Here is a 14902-nt window from a genome sequence, read left to right as displayed (position 1 = left end):
CAATGAAAGCATGCAGTCCATTCGGAAAATAGGAGTACAAGAGAACAGTATTCAGTGGCATCTTAATTGCTGGGTTGGGACAGCGGACAGGAGGTTGGTCGGTCCCAGTACCGAATCGATGTTGGATGGACTCAGGTCCATCCGATGTCGAAATCAGGCCCTAAGTGTAACAGGCCGTCAATGGCGGTCCATCCGACATTCAGAGAAACGGTGTGATCACCGGATTAAGATACATGTGGTCAGAGTGGAGCGGCCACAGGGAAAGACCACAGCCTCCAACAGAATCAAGGACCCCATTAGGGTGGCGGTCAGACAGTAATCCCTACAATGAAGGTGGTGCCTGCACAGTCACTGCCATAGGGATTACGATGTCTATTTCCCAGGGCCTTTTCGTGGCAGTCCCACTACCATGGAAATACTGTCAGAAAGAGACTTTTGGGGCCCCTAGCAAGGCTCCCGCTCCTTGTGGGGCGGGAGCCTTGTTTCAGTACTGAGGTATTTCCTAGGTAGTACCAAGGTACTCAGTTACTTTTCTTTAAAAATATATAGACAAATATAAATAATTTTCCCTACCTATGACCACTTGAATAAAGTGATAGTAGGTAGAGAACATCTATGTCTAAGGCCCAAACCCAGAACACAGCCAAAATGTGGTCTAAACAAGATACCACAATATACCACAAAATGACCGTGGTATAACACTGCCTGAGACATCACTAGGTTTGTTTGCCATATAACTGTAAAACTACTGAATGTATTTTCATGAAATAGCAAAAAGAATCCTTCCTAGACCATAATCCATATTCCTGCCAAATTTCATGAAAATCAGTTCAGCCGTGTTGCTGCTACATCAGTCTAAAAAGTCTATAGGCAATGCATTTGTGGAACAATGCGTTATGGGATCCACCTTCTTTCTTTACACCCCTTTGTTGAATTGTCCCAAATCTTTGCATCGTCTGTCAATGTAGACAAAGCAATAATATTTTAGGAATTAGGATGAAAACATATCAATTTATATCAAAAGCAGTATTCATTCTGTAATATTTATACTATTATTATGTTGCCGTCAAAGAGGGTCCGCAGTAAGCCAGGGTAAAATGTTCTTTATGCCAGCTTACTCTTCTGTAAATTCCAGCATTTCACATTACGACTGTGACTCATAATGCCCAATATTATGCCATTAAGCAACGTGGTGTAAACAATACTTTGTTCGGGAAAAACCATATTCCAGGAATATTGGAACAACTTTAGCAAGCTATATTCTTCGTGACACACTTTTGTGCTGTATTTTGTCACACCAATTAACCAATGATTATTAAAAATAATACATTTTGAGCAGATTTACCTGTTAGAGCAAAATTTGCAGCACGAAATCCATCTTTTTTTCTTATTTTCTTTTTTTCATAGGAGAAAGAAAATAAAGAGTTAGGGTGTTGTGCATACTTGAGAAATTTCCTTTTCCTGGCCTGAACCTCGCCTGGTCCTGGTTCTTTGTGGAGCCCTTGATCATTTTGGATATATGGATTTTGGAAGGAATTTGTAACTCATTCTCTGTCTGCAAACTGCGCTGCATCATCCACCATTGAATAATAATTAAATTTGCTTCAGTACTTTGCAAAATATATAATGATGAGTTGGGACAAAAACCAGCATTTATTTGCCCTTTTTGGATTCTTTTCATTTTGATTGCTTGTTGCTGGGTGGCCCTGGAGTTTAGAATATGGGGTGCTCAGCAGAACCATGTGACAATTTAAAGATAACTAAGCAAGAGGAATGGGAATTTTCGAGCGGTGGAGGCTCGGGGATTTGGTGCCTCATGTACTAAGATTCCAAATAAGAACTCATAAATTGGAAATAATACCAATTGGTGAGATTTGAAATGTACAATAACTTAGGGGCTCCTTAGGATGGTGGTGTGTAGACGGGCTTCCAAATATGCGTCGGTCCCCCACCGTGAATTAGGATGCTACCTCCACCATGCTGGTCACGGTCGCATTCTGCAATTTAACATTGCAGAGGGTGCTAGCAGCACTGCTGCGATGTCAAAATCACATGTCTAGCATTTCACTGCACCACATGGCAGGCACCGCATGGTACCTGCCACCTGGTGCAGCAAAATGTAGGGGGGTACCATTGGTACCCCTCAAGTGCATCCCACCTCCCCAGACACAAAGGGGGCCTGCAATGGGCCCCTAGATCCAATCCCCGCCAGCCTTTTCATCGCTGTATCACTGCCATGGAAAGGCCTTTCATTTCCCACATCCTAATATGGCGGACGGTGCCTGCTAGGTACCGCCACCATATTAGTGGCCCTGCTCCGCCCGCCAGGCAATCGTTACGATTGCCACCGGTGGTAAAGCGGCGGACGGACTTTGTGTCTGCCGCGATACCCTCCACCATCCTAATATGGCTGTGGGTAAATCTCATTGTGATGGCAGAACAATCACCACCGCCGGCACGGCGCTGACTTTCGTTCCACCATCGTAATGAGCCTCTTAGTTGGTAGAAGTAGTGCACTTCTACTGAATGCAGTGGTAATTTGCAAACCAACCTATGTATTAATAGGTTGGTTCACATAATGATGAAACGCAGTGGGTTGCAATTCAACCTACCTCATTAATATACATGAGGTAGGTCGCAAATTGTGACCCACTATGGTTGGTTATTGTCACAGGTCACAGGTCAACGGGACAACCATGTCTGTGGTTGATTTTAAATAAAGCAATATTTTTTTATGTGCATCCCATTTTCCTAAAAGGAAACTGGGTTGTGTTTTTGATTAGAATGAAACATTTTACAAAAAAGTTTTAGGAAGAGGCAGTGGTCGCTACTATAAATGTTTTGGTCCCATTCAGAAAAAGGAAGAGTTCCCTTACTTTGGAATGGTGGTAAAATATTAATGTTTTGCGACCGGATTTTGTTTGCAAAACATTAGTATATAACTCAGTAATCAGTATTTGAAAGGGACACCCTTGACAAGGCCCCTCCTAATTAACAATTCAGTACTTAATTGCAAATCCAATTTGTGATTCAGTAATGTGTTACCAAAATGCTATTTGTGGTTTGTAAATGTTATAATGTCCTTTTTGAAGTCGCAAAAGACTTTGATTTGACCTTTGTGACCATGAAATTGCTGTGTACATGAGGCCCTTGTTGCGTAAATAGTGCACCAACATTTAAGCGTGAAAGACAGGGTTATTATAGCCATACACTTGACATACTTGTCGATGTGGAGTCCATGCTTTCTGGGCTACTAACAGTTCTGTAACTGTACCAGGGATGCAGTGGTAATTCAAACATAATTTCATACTTTAGAGTACCTCACACAAGTGCTGCACACAAAAAGACATTGGGGGTATAATTACGAAATGTTGCACCGTGTTTGAATCTCAAAAGTGAGGCAGATCAACACAAAATCTTTTTTGTCCAATTTACTTTCCATTGCAAAACTTGTTTTTTTTTTTTTAAATAATTGAAAGAAGCTCAAAACAGAGCCTTGCACTGCTTCGCTTTATGCAGCACCAATGGGGTGTTCCATGGGTGGGGCATGGGTGTTCCCATGCAACTTCCCATTTTTTTGTTTGCAAAACCCTATTTACTAAAACAAAGGGAGAGAGGGGTTTGCATAAAAAACACCATTTCGAAACAGATGCTATGAAGGTGAAATGCTTTTATTTCTGTTTTCTTTCCGACTTTGCATGTGTGCTGCACTGTACAGCAGACATGCAAAGTAGGATATGTTTTACAGTGTAGCCATAGTATTTTGTACTAGGAGGTTACCCTTACAATACAAAACCTATGGTGCAAAGATGTGTGCTCGACGCTCACGGCCTCATTGTGCATAGGTACCATGGAGAGAGGAGGAGAGTGCCATATCTCAGCAGATATGGCACCGTCTGCTCTATTCTCACGCATGCAATGCAGCATTTTTGGTTGACACACTGCATTGCATGATAATTTAGTAAATAGACACCTATAAATAGACACCTATATATTTAAACGAGTTTATTTCAACAGTCTAATCCTGTAGCTTAGTACATGAGTTATAAACACACAGAGTATAATGAGAAAAACACTAATGCATGTCATTAACAGCCAGAATACAAACATTTCTAAAATGATTGTTATGCGCTTGGCAGCCTAACACCCTAAAGACTACTTCTGTGTGCTTAAATATGAAAGCATGGAGTAACTAGCTTGGCTTTGGAGTTCTTGGGATTAAGTGCACTGCATACCTGTTCTCAGTTATTAGACCCTGACTTTTACCCTACATTTGGAGATTTTCTACTTAGTCCAAGACCTAACCGGTATGAGGAAAATATGTCAACTCGGGCCACATGTTTAATTTGCACATTCACTGCTAGACCTTGAAATCTAGATATCATGGAAGTTACAACAGACTTATGTCATCTTAGGTACTAGCAAAGTCATTGTTTGGATGAAATGACACTTTCATGAGTTCCGCGAAAGATACTGAAATGCAGCATATGGACCAAAGGCAGACAAGCTAACTTGACATGCAAAAATTGGAGTCTGTCTGGGATTTGTACGACACCCTAAGAGCTGGGGAGTGGCTGAATTTACCTTTGCACAGGCAGGTAAACATTGTACAAAAAAGGGAACAGATATATAAACCTATCTAAATACAGCGTGAAATAACTGGGTCGCTTATTTACAACGTCTTTGCATCAAGTTTGTATTACATTTTATGCAGAACTAAAGCAAAATCTACTGGTGCGATTTACAATCCAACACAAAGAGTGTACTGTGTTGGATTGTAACATAAAGGAACAGGTCACAGTGCAATGGGCTGTTTTGTGTGGTGAAATCCCTAAATATCGAATTCAAAATATAGACTGCCCAAAATATCGAATCAAAAATATAGATCGAATTACTAAAATATAGACCGCCCAGAATATCGAATTTAGGGTATGAAATATCGAATTCCATAATATCGAATTCAAAATATCAATGTCCATAATATCCCATTTTTTTAGTGTTATGTATGGTAGTATATGTATTAAAAGTATGTATTAATTTTGTAATGTATGTTACATTTTTTTAAAGTAATGAATGTTATGTAATTTAATTTTTGCGTAATTATTTCCGTTGTGGGTTTATAGGGGAATAGGGTGGGAAGTAATTTAATTATAGTCTATTAAATATCAATTTTTATGTATATGTATTGATAATTGCTTGATAATTAATTTTTAATTGGTAATTAATTTTTATTAATTGGTAAATCATTTTTATTAATTGATTCATTGATAATTATGCTAATTATATTATTTATTATTTGGAGTGGGTTGTGGGTTTATAGGGGAATAGGTTAGGAAGTAATTTAATTGTATTAATTTAAATATGTATTGATAATTAATTGATAATTAATTATTATTTGGTCAATATTTTTTATTAATTAGTAATTATTTTTTTAATTGGCAATTGATTTTTATTAATTGGTAAATATTTTTAACTACATTTCTTATTGGTATTGATAATTAATGTAATTGTATTTTAATATTAAATCATTACTTTCCCAACTGTTGCACTCCCTGGAGTGGGAATAGTAATTTTTACCCCTACACTATCCAACGCTTTCCCTACTGTTGGACTCACTGGAGTGGGAATAGTGATTTTTACCCCTACGCTAACCAGCGCTTTGCCTACTGTTGCACTCACTGGAGTGGGAATAGTAATTTTTACCCCTCCGCTACCCAACGCTTTCCCTACTGTTGCACTCACTGGAGTGGGAATAGTAATTTTTACCCCTATGCTATCCAACGCTTTCCCTACTGTTGCACTCATTGGAATACGAATAGTAATTTTTACCCCTACACTATCCAACGCTTTCCCTACTTTTGCACTCACTGGAGTGGGAATAGTAATTTGTACCCCTACGCTAACCAACGCTTTGCCTACTGTTGCACTCACTGGAGTGAGAATAGTAATTTTTACCCCTCCGCTATCCCGAATTTGCAAGTGTTTAAAAAAAATCAGAATGAGCTAGGTGGTATTTCTCCTTTAACATATCAAAAGACATTATATCTCAGTTAATAAATAAATCTCCGATGTAATGAACCCCTTTTGCACGCCAGCTATCAGCCACTCGATCCCAAAATATCGATGGAAGAAGAGTGGTAGCAGCTAACGGAGTATACCTCAATATCTTTTCTATCATGTACTTATTTTTAATAGCCTTCCATACCTTATAAGCAGCATTAAGAACCTTAAATCTAGTTATCTTATAAGAACTCATATCAACATTAATAAACAATCGATTTTTAACATCAATACCCAGCAACATTTGATAAATAGAATGTGCGTCGTTAATACAAATCGGTTCTGCCCCAGTTAATAGTATATTCATATGTTGTAATATACACACATAATAGTACAGGGTAAAGTCCGGAACGGCCCATCCCCCTTGCAATCGAGGCAAAATCATGTATCGCATTGCCCTCCATGATTTCCCGAGCCCATAAAAATCTAGCACAGATAGATTGTTTTATTGCAAGATTAGCACAAGTTTATTTCCAATGGCACTGAGCGCAAAAAATATAAAAAATGTCGGTAGAATCAACATCTTAATGACATTACAACGGCCAACCATGGACAAATGTAAACACTCACATCAATCTAATTGCTTACGCACACCATTCACCAGACGTGTCCAGTTGACCGAAACCAATGCCCCCAAGCAAGCCCGTAACATAATTCCCAAATTTACTACCTCATTCACGACCCTTTGGTCATCAAGTTCCTTCATATTAACACATAAAATGTGTGTTTTAGAAGCGTTCAGTTTATAGCCTGATACAACCCCCAAATTGTGCTGCAAGTAATTCTATTTATGGCATAGCAGTAGCCGGGTTCGTTGTTACTATGACCACATCATCTGTGTACGCAAAGACACAATATTGTTCTTGCCTCCAGATTACCTGTTCAATCCTAGAGCTGCATTCTAACATTTTTAAAAACTGATCTATATATAAAGAAAACAATAGAGGGGAAAATGGACATCCCTGCCTCGTCTCCCGTGTAATGTGTACAGGGGTAGATTGTAGACCCATTGTACAAATTCTAGCAACAGGTTGACGATATAACATTTGCAATGATTTGACAAATTTTTGTTTAAACCCACGACGACGTAGCACTGCCCACAGAAATCCCCATGTTACATTTTCGGCATCTAATAATATAAGGCTTAAGCCTTCCCCCGTAGCATTTGCAATATCCAACAAAGTAATCACCCTATTAACATGATTCGTAGCCCCCCTCTTGGGGATAAAGCCGTGTTGTCGGATTGAGACCAAAGGTGTTATCACTTCTGCCAGTCGCGACGCAAGAATTTTAGAATAAATCTTTCCATCAGCATTTAAAAGGGAAATTGGTCTGTATGAGGCAGGCTGTTCAGCAGGCTTATCTTTTGTTTTTTAATACTACGATGCTAGCCTCATCCCAAGTTGAGGGAGGCGCACCTGCCTGAGCTGATCTAAACATAGCTAACATATCATCCTTCAGGACTCCAATAAAGGTTTTATAAATCTCAAGTGGAAGTTTATCTGGTCCCGCAGCCTTTCCCAATGCTAGCTCCTTCATAGCTCTTTCCACCTCTTCCATGGTTATGGGGACCTCCAGTAAATCCGCATCCTGCCCATCCAAGTTATTATCACAAAAACGCTGAGTAAAAACCTCCACCAATTGCGGATCATAGGGTTCTCCACTATATCATTTTTCATAATAATCATGAAAGACTTCCAACATCCCGGTCTCGGTTTCTACAAGATTGCCCCGAGAATCAACAATAGCACTAATCCTCGGAGCTGCCTCTTCAGACCTGAGCTTCTGTGCTAAACATCGCCCACTAGCCTCCCCATATTCGTAATTTAATTGTTTCTTAATCTCAAATTTCCTGGCTGTCTCTTTGCTCCACTGAAGGTTTATTTTAGCTTTGCACCTAGCAACTTCAGTTTCAGATTCAGCAATATGAAGGCCTCCTTGTAGGCCCTGCAGAAGCTTTTTTTCTGCTGCAATCAATGTCCTATATAACTCCTGTAATACAATCCGCATTTGTTTTTGCTTTTACAAGCCAAAACTTAAAGCTTCCCCCCTAAAAGCAGCTTTAAAAGCATCCCAGACACACCCCGTCCCTGCACTACCCTGATTAATCAAAACAAACTCTCAATCTACTCTTTCATATGAACTACAAACTTCTCATGCAGCAGTAATTTCCTATAAAAAGAAAAAGCACTGGGTTCAGATCTAATCCTATTTAGCTGTAAAGTTGCCACCAAAGGGCCGTGATCTGAGGTCACCCGTGGGTACACCTGTATTCCAGCGCCCTCCAATAACGAACTTGGAAATAAAAAATAATCCAACCTTACAAGTTTCTGGTGCGGGAAGGAGTAAAAGGTGTACCCAGGCTCCTCCCCCTCAAATTGGTCCAAGCATTGACCAATCCATGAGCACTCAGAAGAGACTGAAGGGCTTTAAACGCCCTTGGCTTCCTCCCAGTATAAGTAAGAAAAATAAGGGAGGTCTCCTTCAAGATCCGATCAGGGACAAGGAGAAGTGCAAAGGTAAGGACAGGGGTCCCTAATTCGCCCAAAAATTGGGAGGAACAGATGCCTACTACAAGTTAATACTACAGGAAAGTATCACTGCTCTTTATATGCCATATCCACACATGTAATAACTCACAATGATAGAGGAAGAATAATCATAAAAAACACATTAAAGATGATATGTATAAATTTGTACAATTTATTCAAACAATAATATATTCATAGAAACATAGCAGTGCCATAAAAACAGGTTTAAAACATTTTTTGTACACACAAACAATACATTTAGAGATTTATCAGCAAAGTTGTTGACTGAGACTGTGCAAATAAACACACAAAAAATTAATTCAAGGGTTAAAAACAAAGTTGTCGACGCAGCGTTTCGGTATTTTGATGCAACCTTCATCAGGACAAGTGTCTAATTTAAAAGGAAACATTAAATTAGAACAGTCATAATGTTATACTTTTTTTATATTTACAAACAGTGCAACAGGTTTCCTACTAAGGGTCCATTACATACATTTTCAAGATGTCTAGTGGCACATTCATATCCTCTTTTGTTTATTATACATGTGGCATGGGCTTATCTGGATTAGTAGTAGGGAAAGAGGGGGGTAACGAATTTTCAAAGAAGACAATATCGATACCTGAGTCTAGCTGATATGCTAACATTATTCTTAGATCTGCTCTATGTTGAGCACTTTATGCTATATTCACTAGATGTTTGCTAAGGAACTGCTCTCAAGGTGAGTGATAATACCTTATCGAGGTGGCCAAACCCTCCTTCATGAATGATTCGAGGATTTTGCGTAGATCTTTCCGCCACTTTCTCATAGAGTGGTTACATATATCTGGGTATTTGTGACTTTCTGGATCTTTGAAAGAAGAAAATAAATATTACCAGATTGCCAGTTTGTATTGGGACCAGGTTACTTTTGTCTTTGATTTCCCAATGATTTACCTTCAAGTCTCGATATCTTTTATTTGTATCGTTTCAGTTTAGGTTGATGACGCCTACAAATCCCTTATCAATTGGAAATTGCTTCTATATTTTCAATTCAATTTTCTCCTATTTGTATGACAAAAAAACAAAGCTTTTATGAGTTATTGAGTGGCCCAGTAGTTAAATATTAAATGTACTACTGCACATATCCCTCCGTCGTTATGTATTTACCTTTTGTGTTCAGTAAACTCTTTAGGAGAAACAAGGGAGCCACCGTTTTTTTCTGTAAGTCGAGTATTCTAATTAGGCGACAGAAAAACGGGGAAACGTTATAGTTCTAAAAGTATTTTTACTATCCTATATTCTGTGAGAGTAAAAAGGATTTTTAGCACTTACCTACTGATATAAGAATATGACCATAAAGAGAGCAGCGGAAATCTGGACTCAATAATCCTTATTTTGTGCTAGTACCGCTGTTTCAATCGTACTCTAAAGAAAGAAAGGGGGATATTTTCTATTAGCTTTAAGGGCTTGCCGCTTATTGAGAAGTTTAACGCTCTGCCTTTATTATTTTACAGCCCCTGTCCCTAGTGGGCACAAACACTTAAATATTTCGTAATCCAAATACATTCATGTGATAACAAATAAAATTATTTGTAAAATACCGGCAGTTCTATGGGACTGGTTGATCGGTTACGATCATAGGTCTCATATCTATTTTGTTTGTTTACATTAATTCTCCTAGGACTGATTTCGTCCTTCCGCTAGTGTGGGGCTTCAACTTAAGATAAATGTGATCATCTTTTGTCTCGAGTGGTTATTTTAGCATTAGGGATACCCAACCCGTTTCAGGCTAAATGAAAAATCCAGTGTAAATAAATAGAAACGGGACCCAAAGGTTTACTCATGTAGCCGTCCTTCTTACCTCGTATTTGCATGTCGGCCTCCCTGCTCCGCTTGAATCTCGTGTGGTCGAATGAATTAAAGGATCAGGAGGTCTTCAGGTTATATATACCCCCTTAGCGATCACACCTGACGCTACTTTTGTCCAATTAACCCTGAATGGCGCGTCATATCTTATGCGCCCTTTGATGGAAAGAACTACTTTAGTAGTTCCTTCAATAGAAAGAACTACACGGGTAGTTTTTAACAACGTGGCCATTTATTTCCTCGTCATTTCCTGTGCACTGCCGAATAGTAAAGACTACATAGGTAGTTTTAATAACGACAAAACCCACGTTTTCAGTGGTGTTATACATTATTCCTACCTTTGTTTCTAGTAATTCCCTATACACCATTCCTACCTTTATTTCCTGTATTTCCTTACCTCATTGAATTCCAGAATGTTTACTGTTCTTGTCTACTCTAGAGATTCTGAGTTGAGTCAGTTACTCCTGACCAGCTCCTTGATGAAGATGCTTATTCTGTTTCCTGTGCATTAAATACAACTAGCTTCCAAGATTGACTCCAGAGTATTTACTACAATTTGTGGCGACGATTTGCAGCTGGTCAGAGACATTCTGGATGACCCCAGCACAATCTGTGGATCACGGTCGTCTTTGGAGAAGCACAGTCACTGCTGTCAACAGAAGACTTCATCAAGGGTAAAAGAAACGAACCCTACGTGTGCAGCCACTCTGCCCTGCCAGCGCTAGCTGAATTATCCCAATTTCAGCAAAACTGTGAGTAGAAAACTCCCCGCAGCGCGAGCGCTCTTCAACTGATAGCGTCGCTAGGCAACCTACCCTCGCTCTCCCTCGCGAGCATCAACAAAGAATCCTGTGCGCGTGCGCAGCTAATCTGATGCAGAATGCGTTGCTAAGCACTGCCACTACAGCTGAGAGAACGCTGTGACGTACATGCGCTTCAAGACTCTCTTTCATCCAATTCAAGCCTCGTTTTCGTCAGGCGGCCATTTTAGGGTACTTGTCGGCCCGAAGCGCATTTCCTCACGATCGACTATTATGAAAGGTGCTCATATCAACGGTGCAATGCGGATTAACAAAATAAACCATTTCTAATGCTCTAAATATACAGAGGTACATTATATAACTGAAAAAAAAAAAAAAAAAATTTCTTCAGTTTCATCCATAACCCATAACCAGTCTGATTAATATGGCACAACAGATATTAGTCACACTACCTCCTCAATTTCTACCTGAACCTGGTACACCCCAAATACCATGGGAGGACTGGTATATCATGTTTGACAATTACCTCGAAGCACTGGATGGCCAAGAATTTTCGGCAAAAAGAAAAAAAGCCATCCTACTGAGCACGTTAGGAAAAGAGGGACAGAGGGTTTTTCGATTTCTACCCATAGCTTTAAGAGCTAATGGCCAAGACATGGATGACGAATTCAAGGAAGGTGTAGCGAGGTTGGAGGTAAGATTCTCCAAGGAGGAGAATTTAGTCATGAACCGATATAAGTTCTACACTCAAAGACAAAAAGATTCTGAGTCCATAGATGACTTTGTGGCCAGACTCAGAGAACTGTCTATTAAGTGTAAATTTGGTACCATGAATGAAGAACTTATAAGAGATCAACTCATAGTACAATGCTCAAGTAAGAAAATCCAGGAGAGATTGTGGGCAGCAAAGAACCCCTCCCTCAAAGATGCCATAGACTTGGCTAAAGTCATAGAGGAATCAAGCAAGTGCATGAAGACACTAGACTCCCACAAAGCGAGTCCGCAACAAGAAGTTTCAGTAGTGTCTGATAAAAGCAATTCTAGTGAATGTGAACATTGCGGGAGTGACAATGTTGCAGTAGTAAGAAACAAATCCAGATTTCCACAGAAGAAGAATTTTGTTACAAGCAAACTATGCAGCAGGTGTGGGAGCAACACCCACTCATCGGAAGCAAAATTCTGTTTTGCAACATATAAAGAATGTCTCAAATGTGGCAAAAAGGGACATTTCTCAAAGATGTGCAAAACTAAACCCAAGCAGCGAGTTGCGGTAGTTGAAGAGTATCTTCATGAAGATGGAGAAGAGAGATTCTTAGTAGTGGATGATGTGGATGTGATTGAAGATGATCCCAGGCAAAATAGACCAAAAGCCGTTTTCACAATCGACTCCCATGAAGTATCATTAATGGTAGACACCGGATCACGTCATACCATTATTCCTAAAACTACTTTTGACACTTTCTGGCAGGGAATGGACTTATATGAAAGTGACATTTCAGCCAAAGGTTTTAATGGCAAGAAGATCGATATTCTTGGGTTCTTCGAATCTGATATTTGCTTTGAGAAAAGGTCCACCAAAGGGAAAGTGTATGTCTCAGTTGATGGTCCACCCATTCTTGGTTGGATCCACCAATATGATCTATATATAGTTATCAACCCTAGAGCCAAGAACCAGATTATGGTAGTTGATGATGACTCAATCGAGTCCATTCTCAGCGAATTTGATTCAGTATTCAGAACCGAGCTTGGTGAATTGAGAGGTTACTCTCATTTAATCAAACTCAAGAAGAATAGTCTACCCATACAACACCGTGTCAGGAGGGTTCCCATCTCTATTCGTGAAGATGTAAAGTTATTAATTGAAGAAATGCTTCAGTCAGGAGTTATAGAACCTACAGAAGCATCAGCCTGGGTTTCTCCTGTAGTTATTTCTAAGAAGGCTGATGGTAAGCTCAGGTTCTGTGTAGACCTCAGAGCCTTAAACAAGTGTGTCGTTGCCGACACTTTTCCCCTACCAAATATCTCTGAGATGGTATCTACCCTTCAGGGAGCTAAATATTTCTCAAAGTTGGACCTAAGAAGTGCCTATCACCAGGTCAAACTTCACGAATCTTCGAAACACCTCACCGCATTTATCACCCAGGAAGGCATTTTCCAATTTACTCGCCTCCCTTTTGGCTTGATATCTGCGGCGAGTGTGTTCCAGAGATTAGTCACAGAAATTTTTAAGGGGTTGAGTAACGTGGTGTTTTTCCAGGATGACATCTTGATATTTGGGGAATCGATTGCTGAACACAACCTGGTTTTGAAGAATGTACTGCACAGAATTTGGGATACAGGCCTTACATTAAAGAAAGATAAATGTTCTTTTCTTGTTCAGGACATCGAATACCTAGGCCATGAAATATCTGCCAGAGGAGTAAAACCTAAAAAAGAACTCCTAGAGGCTATACGCTCTGCCCCTTGCCCAGTTGATAAGGATCAATTGAGGTCCTTCATGGGGCTAATTGAATATTATTCTAAATTTGTAGACAAATTTTCTGAAAAAACTATACCTTTAAGAGTGTTACTTAAAAAAGGTTGCAAATTTGTTTGGGGGCAAGAGTTAGACACATGTTTTAACAACATCAAAGATGCCATTTGTTGCGCAAAGGTATTAGCACCATTTGACACCAAGAAAGTATCTACATTGATGGTTGATGCGAGCGCATGTGGTCTAGGCGCTGTACTAGTACAAACACATAAGGATGGTGAGCGACCAATAGCGTTTGCTTCCCGTACTCTATCTCAAAGTGAACGGAATTATTCCGTTATTGAGAAAGAGGCCTTGGCTGCTGCCTGGGGAGCACATCATTTCCGTACTTATTTGTGGGGTACACACTTTAACCTAAAGACCGATCACAAACCACTTATAAGAATACTTTCTCCTGGAGGTGCAGTCTGTAGTTCCCCGAGGTTAGCAAGATTGGCCTCCAAACTGCAGGAGTACCATTTTGATATCTTTCACATACAGGGCTGGAAGAATTTTCAGGCTGATTGCCTGTCTAGATTGGCTGTCCCGAGTGGACATCTGTCTGGTGATGAATTTCAACTTGAGAGTGTAGACGAAAGCATCGCTTGGATTAATGATGTTGTGTCTCTTGGCGCTAGTTCTTTCACACATAAGGATTGGGTAGAGGCTATGTCTGGTGATTGTGTGTTACAAGAAGTCATTCAATTAATCAAGCTAGGTACACGAAGAGAAAGTTGTGTGCATGTTTCAGTTCGTCCATTCTTAAAAATTATCGACGAACTGTCCGTGTCTGGAGAGAATGTTATAATGCGTGGAGACAAATTTGTTCCCCCTGCTGACTTAAGAACCAAACTTATTGCCATAGCACATGAAGGGCATTTAGGGCAAACATTGACACAACAAAGGCTTAAATTGAACTTTTGGTGGCCAGGTATAGACTCCTCCGTTACTTCCTGGGTTGAGGATTGTCCTTCTTGCAAAGTTGGTGAAAAGCGGTTGAAAGTCTCAGCAGGGTCTCAAGTTGGAGAGATAGTGTTTCCTGAAGTCCCATGGCATACAATATGTCTGGATTTTATAGGTCCCATGAACGAATTACCAATTTCTCAGAGGTTTGCTATTGTCGTAGTGGACTGTTTTTCAAAGTGGTTATCTGTTGAATTCTTGAAGGACATTACCACTGAAACAACTATAA

Source organism: Lissotriton helveticus, chromosome 2_1 (genome assembly GCF_964261635.1).
Source record: "Lissotriton helveticus chromosome 2_1, aLisHel1.1, whole genome shotgun sequence".
NCBI classification, from domain to species: Eukaryota; Metazoa; Chordata; class Amphibia; order Caudata; family Salamandridae; genus Lissotriton; species Lissotriton helveticus.
This window is presented reverse-complemented; position numbering follows the sequence as displayed.